The sequence below is a fragment of the Salmo salar genome, chromosome ssa16, assembly GCF_905237065.1.
Source record: "Salmo salar chromosome ssa16, Ssal_v3.1, whole genome shotgun sequence".
In the NCBI taxonomy this organism is placed as follows: Eukaryota; Metazoa; Chordata; class Actinopteri; order Salmoniformes; family Salmonidae; genus Salmo; species Salmo salar.
In genome coordinates, this window is record NC_059457.1 from 60,474,920 (window position 1) to 60,482,593 (window position 7,674).

Below are 7,674 nucleotides of genomic sequence, written 5' to 3' on the forward strand. Positions count from 1 at the left end.
CCTTATCACAACACCACTGATTGGCTCAAAAGCATTAAGAAGGAAAGAAATTCCACAAAATGAACTTTTAACAAGGCACATGTTTTAATTTAAATGCATTCCAGGTGACTACCTCATGAAGCTGGTTGAGAGAATGCCAAGAGTGTGCAAAGCTGTCATCAAGGCAAAGGGTGGCTACTTTGAAGAATCTCAAATGTAAAATATATTGGTTACTACATGAATCCATGTGTTATTTTATAGTTTTGATGTCCTCACTATTATTCTACAATGTAGAAAATAGTAAAAATAAAGACAAACCCTTGAATGAGTAGGTGTGTCAACTTTTGACTGGTACTGTACATCTACTATAATAACACTTTTCACGTTATTCATTCATAAATACGCAGAGCTTGTATGCAACTCCTTCAGAGATCTGTTTAGGATAGTGCTGTGAGAATGCTGTACTCAATGTAGGTATCCAGCCTAAGCAAGCTAGAACATCTTGTCAGTGTTTTTATGACACGTCAGCACTGCCTGTTCCTTCCATGCCTCAGTCAGAAAGGCAGGCAGGCAGGCAATAAAACATGCTGCAGCCCTAAGCACACATCACTAAATCATCCAAGGCATATCCCAGGTCCATCTGACTGTCCTGGTGTCACCGGTGTCAGTTTTTTGGCCCAGAATAGTCCCTGTGGTGGCTATAAACAAACCAATGTTTCAGGGGCAAGGCACACGGAGTCAGTGTTTTGGCAGTCATTTACTCATTGTACCTTTTAAACATTGAGGTGCAGGAGACATGTTGACAGGTGAGGGTTTTTTAGTTGCTTGCACTTTTATCAAACACTGTGTGTATTTGAGAGAGAGAGCGAGAGCATTTGTGACTGTTTCTCTGTGTGTGAGGCCTCATCCATGTGCGGGTCCCTTGGAGGCGGCATCCACGCCAGTGTCTTTCATGAATTTGGCTAGTCACTAGTCGCTCCGCAGGTCAGAAAAACAAGTGAGCTCGTTGTTTACTAGACGCCAGGCAATGACGAGGTGTCACGCTCTGAATTCCTGTCTGTGTTGCAAAGGCTGCTGGGAGGGACGGGTCAACTGAACATACATTATTATCCTAAACTCCCTAGTCCATGCTGATGATAAGAATACCCATAATGTTATGAAGCCACCACCATTCTTGAAAATATGAAGAGTGGTACTCTGGGATGTATTGTGTTGGGTTGCCCCAAACATAACACTTTGTATTCAGGACATAAAGTACATTTCTTTGCCAATTTGTTTTGCAGTTTTACTTTAAGATGCATGCTTTGAAATATTTGTATTCTGTGCAGGCGTCCTTCTTTTCTCTCTGTCATTTAGGTTAGTATTGTGGAGTAACTACATTCCATCCTCAGTTTTCTCCTATCACAGACATTAAACTCTGTAACTGTTTTAAAGTCACCATTGTCCTCATGGTGAAATCCATCTACGGCAAGTTAGGAGGGGTGCAGGTATCTTTGTAGTGACTGGGTGTTGGAGGCATTGGAAAACCTCCTTGGTCTTTGTGTTTCAATCTATGTTTTGAAATTCACTGCTCGACTGAGGGGCCTTACAGATAATTGTATGTGTGGGGTACAGAGATGAGGTAGTCATTCAAAAATCATGTTAAACACTATTATTTCACAGTCCATGCAACTTATTATGTGACTTCTTATGCACATTTTGCCGAAACAAAGAGGATAAAAACTTATTGACTCAAGACATTTCAGCTTTTATTAATTTGTAAAAATGTCCATAAGCAATTATATTTTGACATTATTGGATATAGGCCAGTGACCCAAAATCTCAATTTTAAATGTATGCTGTAACACAACAAAATGTGGAAAAAGAACTTGTGGAAGAACTTGACTGGCCTGCATAAACCCCATCGAACACCTTTGGGATGAATTGGAACGCCGACTGTGAGCCAGGCCTAATTTCCCAACATCAGTGCCCGACCTCACTAATGCTCTTGTGGCTGAATGGAAGCAAGTCCCCTCAACAATGTTCCAACGTCTAGTGGAAAGCCTTCCCAGAAGAGTGGAGGCTGTTCTAGCAACAAAAGGGGAACCAACTCCATATTAATGCCCATGATCTTGGAATGAGATGTTCGACGAGCAGGTGTCCTCATATCTTCGGTGACTTCTTGCTAGTCAGAGGCCTAATACGGGGTTTATCTTTAACTTCAAAGCCACACAATGAATGAGTGGGAGGAGAGGGAGAGAAACATGGCAGTTTTGCTAGGTACAAAGTACCAACTCAGCCATCCCAGGTATTTAGATCCTCCGACACCATGTGCGTCTGCCTGGAATGCCACCGGGTTGTTTTCGGACAAACGGCGCCCCTTAGACAGACTCCCGAACTTCCTCTTCTCTCTCCGTCACTGTCAATCAGTCAAAGGACTTGAGACTCGGCGGTGACATTGTTGATGGATAGATATTTTGCGTGATTATCTAGACGACAGTTGGTTGCATAAATAGAGAGGTCACAGGACAGTCACTGTGTTTGTTTACATCCTGCCTTATCGGCAGGCCAGGGCACGTGGGCACCAACTCTGTTTACCTCTGTGTACTAATGTATGCTAATGTAAATCCTATCACAATGACCTGAGAGTGTGCTAACGTGAGCTAACCCCATGACCTGGGCACTCATCCTAGGTGAACAAGGTGTTCAGAGATTAGTAGAAGTAGCAGGCAGAGGTTTAGGGATGTCTCTTCGTCTCTGGAGACTAATAGCCTTTTATCTGATCAGGTCTGTCTTGTTTTTCAATCCCTCTCTCTCTCTCATTTGACATCACTCTCTGTGATTTGACGTCAGGTGTTTTGCCCTAATGGCTGGCAGCAACGAGGGTAAACACCCAGAGTGTTTTTGTGTGCGGAACACACACACACACACACACACACACACACACACACACACGTACGTGCGGACACACACTTGGGCCTCCTTGAGAGGGGAGTGAGTGCTCCTATGAGCAGTGCGCGGTGAAAACTGCAAACTCTTCTTGAGTGGTGGCAGATGGCTCTGCATCCGGGAGGAAGGGGGTGTATTGCACCTGCCGTGCACCACTATCTCCCCGTCAACCCCCACCTTTGTCCCCTCCTCCACCCCCACTACCTCCACCTCATTACAGATGGACCACAAGCATGTAGCACACATGTTGCTCTGTCCCAAATTACACCCTATATGATACACTACTTTTTGACAGAGTGCAATGGGCCCTGTCAAAAGTAGTGCACTACATAGATAATAGGGTGCCATTTGGGACACAGCACATGAGCAGCAGTCACTGGTGAGTACTGGACAGTGCCTTGCACGCCAGTCAAGGCAGGCTAGCACCACCCACTACTATACATTAGTGACTGCACACTAGGGCTGGGCATAGTGATAATTTTTTTTCCATATCTATCTATCTATAAAAAAAAAATAATTAAATAACGATAATTATCACGATTTACATTTAACATTTAAGTCATTTAGCAGACGCTCTTATCCAGAGCGACTTACAAATTGGTGCATTCACCTTATAATATCCAGTGGAACAACCACTTACAATAGTGCATCTAAATCTTTTAGGGGGGGGTTAGAAGGATAACTTTATCCTATCCCAGGTATTCCTTGAAGAGGTGGGGTTTCAGGTGTCTCCGGAAGGTGGTGATTGACTCCGGTGTCCTGGCGTCGTGAGGGAGCTTGTTCCACCATTGGGGTGCCAGAGCAGCGAACAGTTTTGACTGGGCTGAGCGGGAACTGTGCTTCCTCAGAGGTAGGGAGGCGAGCAGGCCAGAGGTGGATGAACGCAGTGCCCTTGTTTGGGTGTAGGGCCTGATCAGAGCCTGAAGGTACGGAGGTGCCGTTCCCCTCATAGCTCCGTAGGCAAGCACCATGGTCTTGTAGCGGATGCGAGCTTCAACTGGAAGCCAGTGGAGAGAGCGGAGGAGCGGGGTGACGTGAGAGAACTTGGGAAGGTTGAACACCAGACGGGCTGCGGCGTTCTGGATGAGTTGTAGGGGTTTAATGGCACAGGCAGGGAGCCCAGCCAACAGCGAGTTGCAGTAATCCAGGCGGGAGATGACAAGTGCCTGGATTAGGACCTGCGCCGCTTCCTGTGTGAGGCAGGGTCGTACTCTGCGAATGTTGTAGAGCATGAACCTACAGGATCGGGTCACCGCCTTGATGTTAGTGGAGAACGACAGGGTGTTGTCCAGGGTCACTCCAAGGTTCTTAGCACTCTGGGAGGAGGACACAAGGGAGTTGTCAACCGTGATGGCGAGATCATGGAACGGGCAGTCCTTCCCCGGGAGGAAGAGCAGCTCCGTCTTGCCGAGGTTCAGATATTAATCAAATAATGTTTTAAAGGTTCATATCTGCTTCAGACTCAAGAATTCCTGAACAAACCAAAGGCTTTAATGTTTCTTATTTATTTTCAGAAGTAGAACTCACAAATAACATTTTAACTCCACTTTTTTTTAAAGCTGTAAACTGTTACAAGTCATGAGTAAGAAATTTAAAAAATACAAAATAAAATAGTGCAAGTCAATATGCATTATAACTGTTAGCGTAATGGCACATCACAGTTGAAGTTGGGGTAGTTGTCTTACAAGCAAGAAAGAATGCACAGGTCGCACTTTGCCAGGTGGCTGACTTTGGGAATGTTTTTTTTGGGTGGATCTTCCACCAGTGCAGTGGATTGGTTTCACTCTCAGCATCAGGAGACTGAAGGTAGCAGCTGTTCCTTTTCTACCAGCTGGATTTCAGTAAGACCTGTGGTGATGGAGCATGGCTTTTTGAAAAAACTGCCCAGTGACTTTCTCTTTTTAGCTGGTAGTTTTGGTGAAGCAGCAACAACATCTCTCTGTGCTGGGCTTGGGTTTTCATGTCCCTCATTGACCATCCCTGAGACAGCTCTTGCTTTTATGTGGCCCACCTTCTCCTCTTTGATGTAATGTGTTTTAAACTGAGGGTCGACCAACGAGGCTATGTCCAGGAGGTCATCTGTGGCTAGGTCATCATATTTCTCATTCAGATAGTCCATGACAATCGTTTTGATGGTTTGGGTGAGCTCTGTTTCACCATCATCAGGTTTCATGACCTCTGCATTGAGTACTGGCTTCAGCTAAGACACACTGACATAAGACTCACCAGACAGAGCATCTGTGAATTCTAGGAGTTGGGTCAATGCCTGGTTGATGGACTCAAGAACATCTATATCTGTATAGGTGGGAGCTAAGTGCCGGGTCTTCTTGTCACTGGACAAGACCTGTGAAATGGCTTTCTCCTGCTCCAGTACACTTTGCACCATCTTTTGACTTGATCCCCACCTGGTAGGCGACTCTGTCACCAACTTGTGCTGGGGTAGGTTTGGTTCTTTTTGAGCAACTGCCAGGTCTCTCTTCTTTTTCCATGAATAGGAAAAGGCACCTACCACTTTCTTACACACTCCAATTGCTCGATCCACCCGTTTGTTTCTCCCCACTCTCTCTAAGAGAAATCAAGAGATTTAAAAAAAATGTTAAAATAACATTAATCCCTTTAGTTACGTACAAATGTAATATTTAACTTAATCAGTTGATGGAAAAAAATGCACATTTAGTTTCATCTAACCAATCACTTCAATATACACTATTGACAAGGTTACTGACCAATGGCCAGGTGCAGACAATGTCCAAAACATTGCAGTCGGGTCCATTTGTTGATTTGATCGGCCTTCGCCACGTTCGCACCACTATCCGTTGTAATGCAGACCTGTCTGTCTTGCTGCTGCAGGTGCAGCCCAGGGGCCAGTCTAATGTCCATCAACTTGGGGAGGGGGACGGGGGTACGGGGGGTGAGGTGGGGGGGATGAAGCCGTAGCCAGTAGCTCACACTCTAGCACAGCTCTCTCAGATATCCATCCTATCCGTGAATCAGAGCCGCGATTGTTCTTCATCTCCAGATTGCGTGTTGAATCGGATGTGATCAAAGATCATCATCATCATTTGTCAGTGCTGCTTTTGGTTTAGAACACCCAATACAGTAGAATAGTGGAACATCACACACGCCAGATGCAGATTATTTTCGCTCTGGGCCAGGCCAAGTGTGTGTGTGTTACGTGTTTTGTTCTTGCACAACACGCTCCCCTCCCCACCACTTTTACTTTCTCTCTATCGCTCTGAGAGTAGAAGTCAGGGAGCATGCTCAATGAGGCTCTGCTTTCATTTCAAAAGAAATTGAGAGAGGCAGTTCGACCCTCCCTCTCCTCGCTTGATTTGTCTCTCTCTGCTCCCGCTCTTTTCCTTGGTCTTATTTTCTCTCTCTCTTTCCTGCTCTTTTCCTGTTCTCTCTTTCCTCTTTTGGTGTTCTTTTCTATCCTTTTCTTGTAGCTTTTTTGTTTTGCTTACTCTGTGCTACCGCTCTTTTCAGTTTCTCTCTTTTGCACTCTGTTTAGTATCACACACAAACATCCCCTCCAAACACACGCACTGCTGCGTCAGAGTTTCCAGCAGGTGGCGGTTGCAGTGCAGACGCTGTGACACGGTGACTAAACTAGGCCAGGATGTTCCCGGCTCCAGATAACCCACGCGGCAGGCGTCGCCAGGCAGCACTCCCTTACATTTAGCCTCAGCAGCTGCAGCCAGGGTTAGAGTTAGAGATGAGATTACACACTGTGTGTGGCTGGGGATTAGACACCGCCGCCGTGTCCAGGTTGCTCGTTATGGAGGTGGGATGAAAGGGTGTGTGCATACACTCTCAATCTGTCTCTCTCTCTGCCTTAGACTCACATAAACACACACCATCTTCCAAAACCATTCATAAATTGCCTTTAGTAGTTAGCTGCACTGCAGTTCAGTTTTGGTATTGTAAACTGACGAAGTCCACCATAGTGGCATGTGTATTATATGAGAATAAGCAGTCTATAAGGTGTACAATCACTGAACAGCAACATATCAGAGCCTTTGCAGTGAGGTACAAGGCCTTCTGCCCCAACCGTGCCCTCTGTAATACGGTTTGCAGGGCCACTCTGCTCTCCTGCTCTGCTCTCTAAGCCCCCATCACCGCTGGCCGGGACCATTTCTGGAAGACCCAGATGGCATAGAGGAGCTCCACAGTACTGCAGTACTCCTAACCCCCCACCTCCCTCCTCAGCCCCTACAAAGCTGCTGCTGCTTGCTTGGTGTGATAGCGTCCCAAACGCATCGCCCCACTGAGCTATAATAATAATAATAACCCTCCTTTTAGTTGATCTCCTAATTGTTATGATAATCATTATTATAATAAGTAATCTCATTATCATTAGTTGGCTTAGTATAGCAACCTTGTATAGCCACCATCGAGCTGTAGGCCTAAGTGCATCCTGTTTAGTCTTAATACCATAACTTACTTAGGCCTATATTTCAATAATTACAGAATATAAGCTACAGTAATGTATCAATCATTAATTCATTCATGTCATCACACAGCATAGAAGTCATTCATGATTTAAAATGCAATCAACCCTTTAGTTTTAAAATAAAATAGCAAAGTGACTCTTGAAAATTAGCATAAACAAGAAATAAACATGCATTTTGGAAATTGCATTCACTAATGAATGCAACTGGTTTTAGACTTTGCTGTAATAAAGGCTTTACAACAAAAAAAGACTATGGTATGCTTGTAATTTATTTAGTGTTGTTTACATTGTTCCAAACGGTCAGAGAAATTATA